Genomic DNA, 20,493 nt, shown 5'->3' on the forward strand with positions numbered 1-20,493 from the left:
AACTACTTTTTTAAAAAAATTGTAAGAAAACTTTGTCAGCAATTAAATAAAATATCTCATTTTCGAATGCTTGATGTGAAATCCTATATGTAAATATTGAAACTTTGAACCTAAAAATGTCCGTTTTTAGTATGTAAAAATGAATATTTTCCCATAAAGTTTGGTAAAATTTAAAAGAAAATGAATTAGCCGAAGAATCTCCTTAAAAGAAAAAATTGCTACAATATAAAAAAAATTTTCTTGTATTTTGTATTTTCAAATACAAAATAATGAAAAAAACCATTTCAAATCAAAATTCAAAATGGTTTTCGGCAAATGCACTTAAAATGTAAAATGAAAATAGGCATTTTGCATTTTATATTTTGCATTTGAAATAGATTTATTTGAAATAGTTAACATCTCTGCCCCGGGGAGACCTAAAATTTAAAAAAAAATTGAGGCCTTTAGCTCTTTCTCGTTCTGAGATATTGAGGCAAATGTAATGTTAGTACACACATTCACACACATCGGGACATTTTTTTAAAATCCATTTTTTGGACGTCTGAGATAAAATTACATCAAAAATTTTTTTTATTTATTTCTAACATTTATACGGGCAATGCTCATTTGTGCATAAAGTACTAAAAGATTAGGTATAATGAAAAAAGTTTATAAATATGTCAAAAAATCACAATCGAAAATTTTGCTAATACAATCCTTCCTCTATGAGGAAGCAAAAAGTGTGTTTTTTTACCAATTCTGCATCAGAAAGTCCCCTTTTAAAACAAAAATCTGTTTTATGCTCTAAAAAAACTTGAAAAAAGGTATCCAAGGTATCCAAGGACTATAACTAATTTAAAATTATGAAAATGATTGTTCAACCTTAATAATTAAGAACGTACCTCCCAGCAGCAAATATCAAATGAAACGTGAGCGTTCATATATATTTTAATGAATCTGTGTAATAAAAACTACAAGTTAAAAAAGGGTATTTATCATGTGGTACTATTACATTTCAAAAGAGAATAAGAAGTATCACTTATATATGCTCTCATTCGAGTGGAAAGGAACATTAACCTCCGTGAATGCGTCTTGGCTCGGACCATTATTCCTCGTAAATTAATAAAGTGGTTAACGACGAGAAATAAAGGTTCGGTTCATATGAACAAGTCCCACGATCAACAAATCGAAGGGTTGATTCTGGCAAAGTAATGGACAATATTCATGAATGAGGTATAGAGCATGAGAAAGAGAGAGAAAAGAGAGAGCATTTGTTAAATGGTCGTAAGCACCGGACAGACTCGATCTTCGTACACGGCACGTCCATTACAGGAAACGGAAGCTCCACCCTAGCGGGCGACTGTCTCTATATTTGCATTTGTTCCGAACACACTCGATGAGCGCTTGTTCCAAAGTGCGAAAGAATCGAGCGTGATTGTCATTAACGGAAAGACTCTCACTGCAAATGGAAGACACCAACGCCACACTTGAATTATCCCATTATTCACCTGTTCATTCAATATTTTCCTTATTTGCAACAAAAAGAAGATACCTTCTCATTAGTGATCAGAATAGTGGAGCAAAATTCCGATTTCGTCCGAAATAGTCCATTTCTTCCTTTTTCAGAATCTACAAGAAATTTAACTTTTGACTTGAAGATAAAAATTTATCTTTGTTTAATCAAAAATAAAGTCAACATTTTTGTGAATTTCTTTCATTAAAACTATATTTCCGATTAGAAATTTTTATTTTTTCGAAATTTAAAATGTCGGCTCAAAAATGTCATTAAAATTTGACAAATATTTAGCAATATTTCCTGAAAGTTGAAATTAACTTGACTGCCACTGCAAAAAATGGCGTCTAAAAATAAGACGTTTAGACGTTTATAAACGTCTTATGTAAATAAGCGTCTTATTTGAGCGTCTTAAATGAAAAACATAACCTCCAAATACATGAATTTTAGAAGGCAAATAAGACGCTTATAAACGTCTAAAATGTGACCACGTAAACGTCTTAAACCAAGACGCTCTTTTTTTACAGTGTGCAACCTTCTGAATCTTTAGTCCCGATGCTCATGAAACTTGAAATAAATCTTTAAATATCCTCAGTTTTTCAATGTTGAGCGAAAAAATTGACTGAACGTTACATAAAAGTTTAATTTTTTTAAAAATTTAAATGAATTTTTTAACAAAAAGAGAAAGTTTTCAAGCTAATTAATAGCTAAAATTAAATTAATAGCCAAATTTAAAAAAGTTTATAAATCATACAATTTTTTAAAAATTTAAAAGAATTTTAAACTTCTATGCAACGTTCAGTCAAACTTTGCGCACAACATTGAAAAACTGGGGTCATTTAAAAATTCATTACAAGTTTCATGAGCTTCGGGACAAAAGGTTCAGAAGGCTGTTCAAGCCAATTTTAACTTTCAGGAAATTTTCGGTACTGTGTGGGTAAACAATTTTTATAAATAAATTATGTTTTGAAAGACACAAATATTGTCGAAAAACATTTTTCCTTCATATTACTTTAATTTTTATTGTTGCAATGAATGCTGAAAATAAACATGGTTTAACATTATTATTTAACAATGTTATAAACAATTTTGTAAACAAATTAAGAATTGACAACAATGAAGCTAAAAAATAGTTCCTTCTTCCACCAACTTTTTTACTGTTTTCTTAATGAATTTTTGAGATAAAAATTATTGATAAATTAAAAAATTTTTATAAACAATTATTTATAAACAAATTCCTGATTAGCAACAAATGAAGGTGATAAGATATGGTCTTTTCTTCCACTTTTTTCTATAGGATTAATTAATAAATATTGAAAGTAATTTCACAAGCAACAAAAATTATACTCTCTAAATTTGAATCATTTAAAAATAACTGATTTAGAAACAAAAAGTCAGTCACTAATTAAAATAGTAATATTTCTACTGATGTTTTAGTAGATTTTTTTAACTGATTCAATTAATCAAGTTTAACTATTTTTCCAGTTATTTTTTACTGAAAATGAGTCATTTTTCTACTGATAATCAGTTATTTTTAACTGATTCTTGCTGCGAATTCGAAATTTGTTTATAGAAATTGTTTATAAAGTTGCTAAATAAATGTGATCAACAATTTTCATCTCAAGGAATCATTACAAACAGTAAAAAAAAGTCGGTGGAAGAAAGTAATATTGTTTACAGCTTCAGTTGTTGTCAATTTTTAATTTGTTTATAAAATTGTTTATAACATTGTTAAATAATAATATTAAATAATTTTTATCTTCAACATTCATTGCAACAATAAAAATAAGAGCGACATGAAACAAAATGTTTTTGACAATACTTGTCTGCAATTTGTTGTTCCGACTATTTAAAATTTTAAATATTTTGTCCGACATTTTTGAACCGACATTTTGAATTTCGAAAAACTAAAAATTTCTAATAGTGTCTAAATGAAAGGTCATATATTTTTGACGCGATATTTTGTATTCTCAAATTATGGAAATAAAACGGAGTTCTCGGACGAAATGGGTTAAAATGGAACGAAATGACGATTTTATATCAAAATTCGATTGAAAATTTAAACAGAAATAATTCATTTCTCTTTAAATTGCTAGCAATGCTAAAAACACTAAATTAAAAATAGGGGAAGCGCCGTAAAGTCTAATATCCTAATGGATGATTTATTATACATCTGTAACAAGTGTCAATAACTAATTGTCTATAATAGTCTCAATTTATTTTCAATTCTACAAACTCAAACAAAGTTCAGGGTTCCATAGATAAAAGAATGTCAACAACAATAAAAAAAACACAGCAAAAAAATTACAAACAGCAATTAATTAATCGTAATTTGTACCGAAGCACGAAATGGTCCCAATTAAATTAATTCAGTCAATGAACTCATTTAACGAACATCTTGATGAATACCTCGATTTAGGATATATTTACGAGTTGAAATTAAATTAATCATAAATGAAAGGACATCCTAATTGATAACGAGTATTCATTCCAGAGATGCAAACAGTTCTATTCAGAGCATAAACATGAATTTTGTGTCACCTTTTTAAAATTTTCCAAACGAAATGGAACACCTAACAAAAATTTATTTATTAAATTTTCAAAAATAAAACCTCGAATAAAACGAGAAATTTTAGTTATATTTTTAATTTTTAAAATGAATTTCGATTATTAAAGATGAAGTTGAACCTGTCACCCAGTTATCAGCAGCAGCTACTTAAATTGGGAAATTAAATTTTAAATTTAAACATTATTTTTGTTTAAAACCAACATAAAATTTTCAGAAATTAAGCTGTAATTTTAATTAAGTATGTATACCCGTGTGGAAATTGCCAAGGTTTGCCAATATTGATTATTGGGTCTATAATGGTCCTAGCTTGGAATCTACAGTAGGATTCAAGAATGCCTTCCTAGTATAAACTTGTCGCACTCATATGTTCCCATGGAAACATATGAGTGCGACACGTTCAAACTAGGAAGGCATTCTTGAATCCTACTGTACCTTAACCTGGCCCTAGCTTGGTAATAGCTAGAGCTTCTTGTTAGATTATAAGTTATAAATATATTTAAAAATATGTATCAGTAATTGTTTATGTGTAATTTGAAGTAATATTTAAACATCTCATAGCAAGATTGAGACAATATTGAACTAAAATGTTTACTTTTAACTTTTCATTTGTAAAATTTGACAGATTATCAGTAGAATTCTACTAATTGCTATTATCAGAATTGAGTTACTGATAATTAGTAGAAAGTTACTGATTCGATTAGTAAAATATAAGTTACTGATTAAATCTGTTGTATAAAAATATGACATAGTCAAATTTACTAATTTACCAGTTGAATTTAAAGGTTATGTTGGTTTTTCCTTGGCTACCAGCATATTTACAGCATATCCTTAGTTCCGAAGCTTATGAAAGTTAAAATCCTTTTATATAAGAAATCTCTAAACGAAAATCTCTCGAAATATCTCGAAGTATAGTAACGCCTATCCCATTGGTTGCTTTCACTCGTGAGCTATACTCAATTGGCTGAATTTATATTTTCTATCTTTGTCTTTTAAACACTTGAAATAGAGAGGTTCATTCACTATACGAACATATACTTACACATTAAAATAAAAGTAGTGTGGGTAAGAGGGCTATATTCCCTTTATCCAAATCTTTTTCATCATCTTCGTCTTTCAAGTACTTAAAAAAATAGTCTCAATCTTTTTTGGAAATACGTTCGTGAAAATCGTTATCTTAATTAACGCGATTCCTTCAGATATATTATTGACGTAATAAAGTGATTTAATCCAATTAAATAAATTATAAATTAATAAATTATTATTGATAAGAAATTATTTAGATAAATATAATTGTTAAATAAATTTAATTGAATTAATTTTTAAATGATTAAGTTTTATGTATTTAATTTATGTAAATAATATTAATATTTAATTTATTCTAATATAAAATTGTTAAAATTAAATGTTAGAAAATGTTATGAAAGATTAAATTCAATATAGAAATTTTATACATATTTTAATAACTAATAAAATAATTAATTTTAGTAATGTCTTTCATTGCAGATAATAAAACGTATATTTATCTGCTTCATCTAAGAAGTGTGTATTATCTATAAATTTTAAAAGATTAATTCTAAAAGAAATTATTAAAGAAATACATAAACCAACAGAGAAAAGAAGGTCAGAAGAAACTGACAACATTAATAATAAATAAAAGTGTTTGGTTATTAAAAGAATTTTATTATTATATAACGTTTTAAAACTAATAATAATTATATTATTGATTTAAAATAAATATACACTACAGTCAGAAATTGTCGGTACGAACGACGGGCGAGCTAAGAAAAATTGCTGCATTTTCCAATAATAAACTACGTTAATTTAATTTCAGCAGCAATTTTTCTTAGCTCGCCCGTCGTTCGTACTGACAATTTCTGACGGTATATTGTATTTTAAAATTTATTTATTATTAATTTTTTATTATCCTACAATTTTTTGTTTTAAATAAAATTATATTTATATTATAAAAAAGTTTAATAATAAATAATATATAAATAATTAATATATTAATAAGGGTGTCCAGCGGTCAGGGAATTTTAATCAAAATCAGGAATTTTTTTTTAAATTTCATAAGAAATAGATTTTTTTTATTTTTTAAATTTTCAGCCGACCAGATACTTGAATGAGTGAATCACTTTTGTTTATTGGTTCTCTTTCATTTTTGAAATCATCATCAAAAAGCTTTTCTAATTTGGAAAACTTTGTCAAAATGATTTTAATTTTATCTCATGGGAACGCTGCTTTAGATCGTGGTTTTTCAACAAACAAATAATTAGATTATTTTATCTTTGTTTTTTTCAGATTTTATGTGTGTAATATTTTGTTTACAACAAAAGAAGGTTTATAATGATGATAAATAAAGTGTTTAAGTTCACTACCATAAAATTACGTTAATATTTACCAGCTCAAATAATTTTTTTTTGTTAAAGATTTGTTATAAAAAAGGGAAGGGAAGAGTCAAGGGAAAGACAGGGAATTTTTTTCTTAGTACTTGCAGGACACCCTGAATTAAATATAAAATAAATGTATATGAGTATTTTATAAGTAAATAAAATTTATTTTTGAATAAATACCAAGAACCGTTTCGAAATTTTAGTTTCGTTTTAGTTCCTGATTTTCAGTTTCCGTCATTTTTAACTGATTTTCAGTTTAATTCCACTGATTCAAATCGCGAGAATAAAGTCACTGACTCTTACTCAAATTTCACTAATCTTAAGTAGGAATTTCACTGATTCTGATTTAGAGAGTAAATTTCAATAATATTAGGCCTAATTTTTGATGATTTTGTTCGTATTACTTCATGTAATAAATGTTTTTTATAATAAACAAAATATGATCATTTATTTTATATAAATATGTCTATTTTTTATAAATTATGTTTAATTATTTGATTTTTTAATTATGTTTTGAAAATTAATTTTTCATCGTCAAACTCGAAACACTGTTGGCGCGCGCAATTTGTCGTCTAGTAAATCTTTAAATGTCTTCAGTTTTTCAATGTTGGGCGCATAAGTTGACTAAACATTGCATGAATGTTTACAATTTTCTTTAATTTTTTAAGTTTTTCAAAACTTTTTAAAATTTCCTTTAAACTTCCTCCTTTAAAGAAAAAATTTATTTAAATTAAAAAAAAAAATTACTTCATGTAATGTTCAGTTAACTTTTGCGCCCAACATTGAATAACTGCTGACATTAAAGATTTATTTAAAGTTTCATGAGCTTTGATTTAAGCTTTAGTTAATTAACTCAATTAAAATTTTCGTTACAATATATTTTTCAAGTTAAATTTTTAAAACCGTTTACGGATTTGTTAACTTCTGTTAAAATCTTATTTTGTTGAATGAAACTGAAGTTTCCAACGTTTACGTCATCGAAATGAGATAAAATATAAAAACTTAAATTTTTAAATAACAATTGACTTCCCCCCCCAATTGGATTAAAAATCTATGTAGGGTGTAATGAAAAGAACAATTAAGTTCTTTTTATCAGAAATTATTTGCATCTTGATCTTTAAAAAAAATTCTTTTCTTATTTTGCGTCAACGAAAATGTTACTGACTTCAGTTTTATTATTTTGAGGCATTTATAATGGAATAGTTCAGATGACTTATGATGACAAGAATAACCTGAAGTATCATGCAACGCATCGTACCGAGCGAGCGTGGTTAAGTGGTTAGGTTATCGGTTTACGAATATTAGGGTCGTGCGTTCAACTCCCAACGTGTGGGGATTTTTTCTCTGTTATATCGGAATTAAGTATTACAAATTACATGATAACAAAAGTAGGTAAAAAAAAGATGAAATAATGAATCTCAATAATAATAAATAAGAGTAAATTATTACTTTTTAAATAGTTAATTAAACTGTTCCTTTTATTGGGCCTAACTAGATTTTCTAGGTAGAACCAGGCCATTTTTAGTAGTTTTTTACTAATTACCTATTAGTAGAAAATTTACTAATTTGAAATAGTAAAAAATACATTTTACTAATTGAATTAGTAATTTTCTACTATCAATTAGTAAAAAACTACTAAAAATTAGTAAAAAATGTTACTAATTTAAATTAGTAAACGAATCCGCACTAATTCAGATTTAGAGAGTACCAGTCAAACATCAGTGAGAGGCCTAGAGGCGCTCACTATTGTCTGACTGGTATAGTCCTTTTTGACCATGCGTTGCAGGCAGTTATCCGTTCCACGCCCTCAATTGAAATTATGAACATAATTTTTGAAGAAGTTACTGCAACAATATTCTTATAATTATAAAATAATGATTTTATCACTCTGTCAATAAAATTGTTTATAAAACAATTTTATAATAATATTTTTATAAGTTGTTAAATTTCAAAAAGATTTGCATTTGAAGTTTCTGAAAATTTTAATTCTAATGTAAAAATAATAATAATTACCTAAATATTTATTTAAAAATAAAGTTAATAATTAAATTTGAAGAAGTTAACAATTTTCCCGAATCAATCTACACAAATAAAATAAATATCTTAAATAAATCTCGATAAGCTCATAAGCTTCAATGTATCGACAGCACAGCTGCCCTAATACAGAAACCTGCTTAATTTGAAAAATGTTTTCGAAATTAATTAATAATTTCAAAATTATCAAAGAACTCAGAAAAAAACGGTAGCATGGTGGGATACGAGCCCACGACCTTTCTATTGCCGGTAGACTGCTCTGACAGCAGGTTTCTGTATTAGGGCAGCTGTGCTGTCGATACATTGAAGCCCACCCAGGCAGAAAAGTTGGAGGTGTGCCAGCACTAACGACCGGCATGGTACCGAACCGGTTGTAAAGTCGGACTTATGCCGGTACCGGCAAAAAGGTACCGGGCCGGATATGAAATAAATACCGGCCCGGTGGTAAATGTGGATTTGTACCGGTACTGGTAGTGTGTACCGGCCCGGTACTATAATTTACTTCTGTTTATATACCGCCGAAGAAGATTTGCCGGTGATAATTTTTTTACCGGCCCGGTATTGTTATTTGGCTCTGTTTTATACCGCCGAAGGAGATTTGCCGGTGATAATATTTGTACCGGCCCAGCTAATGTTAAACTAGCAGAAAAAGAATTAAAGAAGAGAAAAAAATTTGAAAATTAATTTATTAATTTAATTAGTTAGTTATGCCGGAAAGTATATTAATACCGGGTAGGTTGTTTATTGGTGCCTGCCCGGTATCTAGCCGGTGAATAGGGCGGTTATTATTATTTATAATTACTATTTTTATTTATTTATAATAATTTAAATTGAATTAAAATAAATTAGAAAATACAAATACTGGCCCGGTACCGCACCGGTTGAATATTAGTGCCGGCCCGGTACTGCTGCCAGGTGGAATGTCGGTTGGACTTTATAAGCTCACTTTGCATTTACTTTCCATATGCAGGTTTAGGTTAGCGAATGTGGTGTCGACTTTGCAGCCTCAGGGTCCGGAGTTCAACTCCTCGAGTCTTCAGATTTTTCTATAATTGTTTATGTTTTTCTGTTTCAGCATTTAATATATCTACTGTTTCCAATTTAAAATTAATAATAACATTGATAATAATAATAATAATAATTAAACAATTAATCAGACTGACATGTAATTTTTTTAACTGGTTGTTTTTTAGTGCCGGCCCGGTACTGTGTCAGATATTCATTAGTGCCGGCCCGGTACGGTTGCCGGATACCTACCGAAGTTATCATCCGGCAATTTGCCGGTACCGAGACGGTAAAAATTACGGTCTTATGCCGGTACCGCCCCGGCACTTATAATCCGCCGTTTGTACCGGGCCGGTACCATCCCGGTCGTCAATTTCTACCTGGGATGAGCTTATCGAGATTTATTTAAGATATTTAATTTATTTGTGTAGATTGATTCGAGAAAATTGTTAACTTCTTCAAATTTAATATTTAATCACCGAATGATAAATTCACTTCCTTCAATTAAAGTTAATAATGTTTTCGAATAATTTTACAATGAAATAAATTCGTAAATAAATGTAATAGATAATTTTTTTTGAGTAGAGTAGAAGGGGGTAATGTAGTGCACTTTTCTTTCGAAGACTCCTGTGGTCGCAATTTTCAACCAATTTTGATCAATAAGGACTCGTTGGAAAGACAATGCTTCTAGCTACATTTATGGTGTACATTACTTTTTTGTAGATGTACACTGAGAGACCTTTGGGTCAGCAGCAGACTTTCGATAGGCTGCTACTGACCATTTTGGTGGTACGCTACAGGACTATACTTTTGGGTTGCTGCGGTACAATTTTGGGCGCGTGACAGTCCAAAAGCTGATTAGCTGCAAACCAATGACGGCATCCCCACTACTTCGGTGAGCCTCTCACCAACATTTTGGACTGTTACGCGCCCAAAATTGTATCGCTGCGCACTAAAACCATAGTGGAGCTGCTATCTCATACTTTGTTCCGCTGCAGTCCAAAAGGTCTCTCAGTGTAGATGGAGGTTTTCTATATCCAAAAAACTGAAGGCACTTTTTTTCGACATTCTAAAATTTGTGGGGCAATGTAGTGCACCACTTTATTAGTGAAATAAAAAGCAGAGAATATATTATAAACGATTTTATTTTATTAGATATAATATTAGGAACATAAGAAACTTAAAAAACTATAAACTAGTAGTGATGCCCACGAGACGAGACTTTGCATGGTATCATCTCATCTTGTGGACAGCACTATAAACTAGAGACTTCTTTGGTCCTGTATTGGATAAAACTGAAAGAAAACTGCAAAAATTTACAAAAAGCAAACGGCAAGTAATTCAATTCATTCGTTTAGTCAGTAAAGCCAATGCACTACATTACCCCCCTCTACTCTATCTAATTATTTTTAGAGTGAATCAGAATATTCTTTAGGGTCAGGGAAAAAGTCAAGAAACAGAAAAATTAATTTTGGCAACCCTGTTAAAATTAGAATTTCAAAATTCAAAATGGCGAATCCAATATGGAGGACGAATTTTTAAAAACCTGACGGATTTACTTGAAACTTATAGTTAACCGGGGAGTTTTGAGAACGCTTATTACGTCTCTGATATATCAGATTTTTAAAATTTTAAATAGCGGACAATATGTCGACTAAAAGTTTAAAATTTGACATAATTTCATAAGTCTGATAATTTTGTGAAATGATTTTTATGAGATAATCATGTATCCTCTAAGAGACGCTATATTGCATCACTTCAAGGGGAGGGGGGAGGTGTCAAACTACTATATTGACTATGATAGGATTTAAATACAAGAATACAATAGGGGTACATAGTCAAGGTTGGCCCACATTGGCACACACACACCCACACACGTTTTGCCAAATATATTAGAGAAATAATATTAAATCCTATAAATTTTGTTCATTATTTCATTAAGATAGTTAGAACTGTTGCACGGTATACTTTTTTGTAACAATAACGTATTACTTTTTGGTTATTTGTATTTGTGAAGTTGTAAATAATGAAGGATAAATTTTTCGTAATGCTAGAAATGTTATTTTATTTTTTAACAGTAATTCCCTTTGAATTTCAAACATGGGCCGACCATGACAACATATTTTGTTTTCTTGAAATCTTCATCATTTTTTCATTTTAAAACTAATCAATTTACCCTGTTCAGCAAAAGTGTTCCTATTACACAGGACTTTTCAACAATATACTTCAATTGACCACATTCATTTTTAAAAATAAAGTTATAAACATGAGTCAAAAATTGGGCCGACCTGGACTGTATTGCTCCGAGTCGAAATTTAAACCCTACTGAGCCTCTGAAAATGTAGGACTTATTTAGGTTTAGCAGTCGTAAAGTAGGATGTGATTTCAATACAATTTGTTAAAATTAGACCCTCCTTTGACTCCCAAAACAGGCGGAAATTTCCCAATCTTCCATTGGCGGGTCTAATTTTAACAAATTGTATTGAAATCAGACCCTACTTTACGACTGCTAAAAGCAGTCGTAAATAAGCCCTACATTTTCAGAGGCTAAATAGGGTTTAAATTTCGACTCGGGCCCTTATATAAAAAAGGGGTTATTTAAAAAAGAAATGAAAAAATAGGGAAAACGCAGTGAAACCTGGAATTTAGTTTACAGAAACGAAACGACGAGTTGAACTCATAGACAATACAATGCACCAAGAAAAAATGGAAATTGCTGACAGAAGGTCAATGTGTCAAGTGAGGATAGAGTAAAGAAAGAAAAAAGTCAATAATATTCTTGTAAGGCAATATGCATATACAGGTAAGTGGTTGTAGGATGATCAAATTGGCTTACACTTGATTGCGTCGCGTCAAGAGTCTTGAGGAGATAGATTTACAAAAGTAAACAGCGTGTCTTGAGATATATCCGCAAGAGAAACACACGCATTCGGACATGTATATGTATGTATAATAGTAAAATATTTTCCCTACTATGTGCCTACACGTTTTTCATCTCCTCTCCTCTCCTCTCATTGAAAATAATAATGAATGAACACACCCACGCGACAGGATGGCGACATGTCGATAGGTCGTTAGCACACTGGGTATCTATGTTCGATTAGTAAACGGGCGGAAAATGCAATGAAATTGGGCGCAAGGCCATTCGCATTCCGTTTCCGTGCCAGACCCAATGGCAAGTTACGTTCGTTGACCGTTCCTGGCACGATTGCCGAGCTTTCACCACCAATTTCTATATTATGTCTCTATATATATACTGCATATGTGTGTATGTGCTGTCTTTGCACTTTTGCTAATTCATTTATCCATTCAATACAAGAAACAAGAAATGATAAAAATAGAAAAAAGAAAAAGTGTCTTCTTTGAAGCGCCAGTGGCTTATAAATAAGTTTAAATACTGTATATCAAAATAACTCACCGTAAGGGCTGTTTCAGGTCAAGTAGATTGAGCGCTTATGTAAAGGCAGTTCACAATCCGTTGTGTCTGAAAAATATAAATATATTCACTTAATTTTCAATTCTAGGAGATTTTTTAAAAAGTACATCAGTTTCTTCAGGGTGATGTTCAGAAAATTATGAAGCTCAGACTGTTAAATATTTTTGAAGAAGCTGTAACTACACTGAGAAAAAAATTCTATCGAATCAATGACATAATTATTTGTTTGTCGGAATAAACGGCATTTTCAATATCGTTCGAATACAAATACTATTGGTTTAATAACATGTGCTGTTGGATATTTTAAAATTACAACGATACTCTCACAAACACTTACACAGATACTCACACAAAAATTGTACCTACACTACAAATGTAAGCTTATAACTACGGTAGTTACCTGAAGGACCAAAAAAGGTTCAGTGCAAAATTAACTATGGTCGAGTAAAGTTGATTGTCGTTTTTCCCCTAAACTTAACTTGTCAGTTTTAAAATCAAAAGAATTAATAAAAGACTTTCTAATTATCTTTTCATTACCTCACGTGTAAATTGTGTTTAGTGCAAATTATACTTTCACGAAGGAATATAAAGTGTGTTTTATTTGTGTTAACATTAAAACCTATTTCCTTTATCCTGAGAAATATTATTTTGTTTAATATTTCTAACATGTGCTATTCATTATTGCACTACAGATTTAATTAATAAATCTTGTATTATATTAATATAGAAGTTATAGTGTTAATGGAAAATGATATAATATCAAGAAATGTTTTTCGTAGGTATAATTAAATTAATTCAATAGCATGTACTAGTGATTTCATTTCTATTTTATTTTCAATCAGTGCTATCAATTTTAAAGTACATGAGCATTGAATTTATAACATCAGTTTCAATTATCAAAACTGTTGCTTTTCTAAAAAAAAGGTTTTAAGAAATAAACATATATCTTTGCTCTTTTATACCCAATGGGAAATTTACAACTGGCGGAGTACTGCGGCAGTACTGGCAGCTACGCTGAGAGACAGCACTGGCATAACTCTGGCATGATAACGCTGTCTAACGCTGGCGAAGTACTGCCTGCCAGTGCTGCCAGACAGCGCTGGCACAGCACTGGACCAGTGCTGGCTGAGAATATTGCCGCAATAAATGCCGTATTGTTGTTAATTAGTCATAAATTAATAATTATAAATAATTTAAAAACAAAATGGTAAATAATATTAATGAATAGTTATTATTCATAAAATATTTCTCTTCTTAAAGAAATTGTATTAAAGATGGAGACTAACAATCGATATAGTAAATGAAGTAGAAAAAAAATTGTTTTTAACATTTAAAAATTAAATAATAAACAATTACAGTAAGTGTGCATTAGATTTTCATATTTTAGTACCTAACGATTGGAATCTAGAAATATCGCAAACCTATGAAAATAAACAAAATTGCTGACGAGGGGAATCGAACCTACGACCTACGGACTAACGCTCTAACCACTATGCTAACGACACATGTGTACAGTAAAGTATTAATATCTCAGTATCATTCAGACATACAATTATTGAGTCAAAGATGAGGAAAAAATTGGGACACGTTAGAAATAATGAATTGAAATAAAATAAATTAAACTAAATTTTTAAAAATTAAATTACTTTACTTATTGCATTTAACATTTTACGTCATTCTTAAATTACGTGGTAATTTTTTAAAAATTTTTTATTCATAGTAAGAATAATTTATTATTTACAAAATTAGACAATTATGTTAAATTGTTATTATTAAATTTAATAAAAATAAAAAATGAACAACTAAAAAGTAAAATATTAATTTTTTTCAATAAATTTATATTTATAAACATTCATAAACTTTTTTTATAATTTTTTTCAAGTTTATGTCAAAAAAGCAATGTTGGCAAAGAGCGTTGTGAACAATTTTTCTATACTCAGCCAGCACTTGCCGCCATGGCTTGTCCAAGCTTCGGCGAAACAAAAATTCTGTACTGCGCCAGCACTAATTGTCGAGGCTCGGTTAGACTACGCCGAACAATCGTCTGAGTACTAAGCCAGTGGTAAACATCGGCACTACACTGGCATTTCCCATTGGGTACCTATATTTCAAGCTACACTTTTTCGTGGTTTAACACACAACATACATATTTTGAGATAGAAGCTCACAAGTAGACCTAAACTCACAATTTATAGCAATATCATTGTTAAATAAAGTAGGTATTTTTTTTAAGTTTACACGGAGAAACTTTTTCTTATAATATTAAATATATTTGGTTATGTTTATTCTAAAAGTACGTTAGAATGTGAGGATTTTTCGTGCGTTGTGCTAATAATTTCAACATTAATACGAAAATATGATAAATTCGTTATATATTAAGCAACCTTCGGTGTACAAAAATTACTATCTGCATTAGAAATAGTCTTATTTTTCTTTAGAAAAGAATAAAATGCTAGTTTTTGTTTGTGAAATAATACGGTAATTCTAACCTTTTTTCCACATATAGATAGAATATATAACAGACATTCTAACGTAACATACCAATTTTGGAAAAACTGCGGGCGGACTTAACCGATTTCGCCCGAGCATCACCGAGTCCATCACCTGACGTCGCGAACTAACCCTAATGTTTTCGAAGTTGAAATTCTAAAGAAGAAGAAGTTGAAATTCACACGTGTATGAAAGAAAAAACCTTTTATTAATAAACGTGAATGTCTCCTCATGCCAAATTAAATTCAAGAACTGTTCCTCAATATAACATAATTTTTTCCACGACTTTTACTTATTTACATAATTTGATTAGAAAGTTATTTAAAAAAATGCTCTCTCACGAAGGTACATATTTTTCCACTCGTTTAATATATAAGGACGATTCAGCTGTGTACTTCTAACGAATCGTGCGATCTTTCGGTTTCCGTGACCAATCGTCGTGTCTTTACTTGCGTGTGCGTGTGTGCGTTATTAATATAGGTTAGGTTCTTACGTCGTGTTTAAATATATTTACCTACAGTTACAGTGACATTCACTAATGCCATCTACCATCAGATCCAAGTATCACTATCGTCTCTATGAGTATCTATAGACAATTAATTTGTTGTGTTTCTTTTTAATTCATGGCTTTCCCAACTTTGCAAAAATTATTATTTTCTTTCTAAAACAACATACTAATTTTCGTTAGTTTCCTTATGAAGAACTGTAAAATATATACTGAATGAGTGTTTTTGATAGTCTCAATAGCAATTTCTATAACCTATGTCGTTTTTCCCTTGAATCTAACCTAACATACTAAAATGTCTCACCAGTTTTAAGAATTAGTGGTATTAAAAGTTTCTCCGTGTATAGCATGATATTTTTATATGAAATGCAAATACTATTAAATAGTAGAAATATACTTTCTTATTGAAAAATAAATTTCAACAAGACAATACATAACATCATTAATGTAAATAAGTATGACTACAATTGGTACTGTCAATTTTATAGCATCTGCTTTTGAACGTGTTTGAATGCATCGTTTATAATAACAAAAGCACGTGCATTGATTCAAAAGCATATTCCGTCATCTAAAACTGTAAATATACTATTTATTAATTTAACAAAATTTTATTTAAAATAATGGCAACACTTATTTCAAACTAATTAATATTTTTTTAATAATATTGAACCCTGAATCTCAACCATTTAACATAAATTATGCTTCTAGTTCTAAATTATTATATTTTAATATATTTTTTCTTAATTCAATACAGAAATTATTGCTTAAAAAAATTGAATTCAATAGCGTTGGTGCTATTGGGCGAATAGTTCTTTTTCTCAGTATATCACCCAGTTATCAGCACATAATTTTTCAAAATTTGATGTTGGTAATAAACAACAAAATATTTAACTTTATTTTCTAAAATTAAGTTGGTGCTGATGCCAGTTTTAGCTTCATCATAAAATTACTGTCACGTTAACCCATTTAGTTCCAAATGTCCGTTTTTCTTTGTACGAGCTTTCCGTTCTACGAGTCATGCTTTTTAAAAAATCTACAGCGCCAACATTTTGGTCTTCTGGATTTTTTCTAAATCGGTTCGATTAAAAAATCCATTTTTAATGCAAAAAAACATTCAAAAACCCTTCTTTTTTTGTTAAACAATTATAACTTTTTATTATTAAATGGAAATTGAAATTTTCTTTCAGATTCCGAAATAGGACACTCAAAATCATAAGAAAATCAAGGTTCCGATTTTTTTTAAAATGTGTAACTCGTAGAACGGAAAGCTCGAACTTGTACAAAGAAAAACGGACATTGGGACTGAATTGGTCAATAAAAGAATTAAGTGTAATAACTGTAAGAAAAACGCCACTTGTGAAAATTTTTATGTGATTTCTTCAACATTTTAGTATTTTATTTGAGATTTTGTGTTTATATTTGTCAGTTTGTATAAAAAATTTTCTAATTTTAATAACTTTGAGAAAATAATACCTACCTATGAAAAACATTTTACGTTTCAAAAAACTAAAATTCTTTCAAAATTTGCAAAAAGTAGAAATTTTTTCTTAAAAATAACTAGAAATTGTGTTAACTTTACAAAAAATGACATTTTTTCGTGAATTTTTCTTTAAAAAAGAGGAAAAGGGGAAAATAGGACTGATTTTAGATATTTTAGGGTACCTATTTTATTAATTTAAAGGGATGAAAAAGGGGAATTAGGTTAGAAAGGGGATCAACTGCACTGTAAAAAATTTAGGGAGTTAACGGACTCGGGAGTTGGGAGTGCAATTTTTCGAGTTAAAAATCAACTCCAAGAGTGAGTTAATTTACTAACTCCTTTCATCAACACCCGCGCGAGTTATTTATTCCGTGGGGAGTTAGCATAGGGGTGTAAAGTTTTAACTCTCTTTAACCAACTTCCTTGGCATTAACTCCCCAATGGGTACGACTTTTATAGAATCCCCTGGGGAGTTAAAATTTAACTCCCTTTTTTTACAGTGTGTGATTCCTATGAAAGAAATCGTTTTTCGAAGAGAATATGAAAAACTATAAAGAAAAATACACTTCTCTGCGTATCGTGTGCTGCAAAATAATGAAAAGTGTACAGAAAAGTTTTTTCGTTGCATTTATTATTTAAAAAAATGATGCTTTTACAACAAGCAACAATTTTCCACCACGAAATTTAGTCATAGAAAAAATTTCCATCTCCAAATATTTGAAATAAAATTTTTTTTAACAGAGTATAAAAAATATAATATCAAAACGTGTATATATTATGCGAAAATGGAGGGGAAAAAATGCAGAGCAATTTTATAATATCGATCGATGCAGTAAATTTTAAAGTTCAATGAATTATCAGGTCATAATTTATTACACACTTGGCGAAGTTTCATCAGCATTATTATGTCTCGAGGAGTAGAGAAAAAAAAGTTTTTGCCATTTTTCCTTGAAACGAAACGAAGAATTATGTATAGATATCAATAGGGTTCTTTGAACTCAAACTTAAATTATGGTTCAAAACATGTGACGAGGGACATCAATTGAAAATTATCGTGATTTGTTGGGCCTTTTAATTTCATAATCGCCTACATGTTACGTGACACATTTGACAAGAACTTGTAACCGCTCTCCATATACACTCGCTCTAAATTCCAGTACAGTCGACAGAAGTTCAGGGTTCGCGCTGAGGTCGACAAAATTACGCGATTACATATATATACATATACACGCAACGAAAACCGCAATTTTAATCCAACTACACTTGGGAATAAAATTGGTCCACCATTTTTACACCAAAGTCAAACTTTCCTGAAAGTTTTTTTTATTCCTAAATCTGCCATATCTTTTTTTTGACATTCCGGCTAAAACAGTTTTTCATATTGAATAATTTTAATTAGATTCAATAAAATTTTAAATTCAATTTCAATTTAATTTTAATTCAATTAAATAATAACACTATCGAGAATATTTAGGTATTATTACAGTAATAACAAATTCACTTGACCCCAGTAAAGATTTACAGAGTTGCCATAGGTCAGGGAAAGTAGAATTGGTCAGAAAAATCAGGGAAAAGTTAGGGACTTTTAGTAAAAGTGCTGGAAAAATAGAATTTTTAAGATTCATAAGAAAACTCTGAATTTTGGTGTTTTTTTGTTTACCTCAAAAAAACTATTTAAATACCACGAATTCAATTTTTTCTATTACTGGCAACAATTTCTTTTTAAATAACTTAATTCTTGAAGAACTAGGTATCATAAAATTATTACTTATTAACTTTTTAATGGAAAATTTTACTTCAATATTTATAAATTAATTGAATTTTAAAAAAATTGCGTTTAAAATTTTTATAAACAAATCAACTTCAAAAAGTTTTAATTTAAAATTTTATAAAATTTCAATTTTGAATAAATATCATTAAAAATTTTTTAAAATTTTGATTTTTGAAAAATTTTAATAATTTAAATTCTTTTGAAATTAGTTGCTTCTTTTAATATATATATTTAATAAATTATTTTAAATAATGGACTTATAGAAGAATTTTAGTTAACCTTCGCGCTCCGGAGCGGTCACCCGGGGTGACCAAACAATGAAAAAAGTTGTAAATCTGCTAGACTTTTGCATCAATCGAATCGCGATTTTAAGTCACTGAACAAAATTTTATCTACTTTCAAAAAATTAAAATTTTTTTTCATTCTTTTTTGTTTATTTATAAGAATTAAAAAAGTTTGGACAAGACTACTGAAAATTGATTTATGTCAATAAATACAATATATTTTGATGTTACAATGAATTTTTTATTTGTTTAAACAAATTATTGTTGTCATTTACTAACTTTTTACAGAATGCACCTAGAAAGTCGCAGTTTTTACCTAATTTTGCAATTTACTAAACCTTATATGATTACAGATTACAATTTATAAACAAATTATTAATTTGTTTAAAAATTGTTTAAATAATAATTCAATTTTTATTCTTTATCTGTAATCAAATAGAATTTAGTAAATTGCAAAATTAGGAAAAAACTGCAACTTTTTAGGTGCATTCCGTAAAAAGTTGGTAAATAACAAGAATAATTTGTTTAAAAATTGTTTAAATAATAATTCAATTTTTATCTGCAACATGCAGAAAAATATTATTGAAATACAGTATTTGTATTAACGCATAATTATATAGAAAAACTTTGATAAATTTAAATCGTTTTTGGAAAATAAAAATAAAAAAGCGTTTGGTAAAAAAATTGAATTTTAGAGAAGTTACAACACGGAGAGAAATTTATAGTAGTGGGTAACATAATTGTGGTTAGGGTGACCATCTTTAATGCTACGTATACAGACAGCTATCTAGATAGTCACTGTTACCATCAATATCATCAGGAGTAACATCTTGGTAGTACGGGGTACAACTATATTTTTTTTAGCATCTGTGATGGTTGGCAGTAGCATAATGATAGTATCGTGTAACATCATCTTTTTAACATCAAAATCTGACTATCCATTTCTCTCAGTGAAATTATTGACGAAATTCAATTAATTTTAAAAGTAATAAAATATTCTTGGCAAAAATTGAATTATATTCAAAAATTTTTAA

General features: G+C 29.2%; 2 protein-coding genes across 2 annotated transcripts in view; one reads left to right on the forward strand and one right to left on the reverse strand.

The window, feature by feature from the left end:
• The window catches only part of LOC122510006 (A-kinase anchor protein 200), a 418,778-nt gene that overhangs the window by 192,270 nt on the left and 206,015 nt on the right, over window positions 1-20,493 (reverse strand). Inside the window, exon 3 of the mRNA XM_043624383.1 lies at window positions 12,912-12,977. The gene's annotated coding sequence lies outside the window, so the exon portion shown is untranslated. The remainder of the gene's footprint in view (window positions 1-12,911; window positions 12,978-20,493) is intronic.
• Window positions 1-20,493, forward strand: part of LOC122509980 (zinc finger MYM-type protein 1-like) — a 76,933-nt gene that overhangs the window by 6,941 nt on the left and 49,499 nt on the right. The gene's annotated exons all lie outside the window — the stretch shown is intronic.

This window comes from Leptopilina heterotoma, unplaced genomic scaffold (assembly GCF_015476425.1).
Source record: "Leptopilina heterotoma isolate Lh14 unplaced genomic scaffold, ASM1547642v1 Lhet_65, whole genome shotgun sequence".
Lineage (NCBI taxonomy): Eukaryota > Metazoa > Arthropoda > Insecta > Hymenoptera > Figitidae > Leptopilina > Leptopilina heterotoma.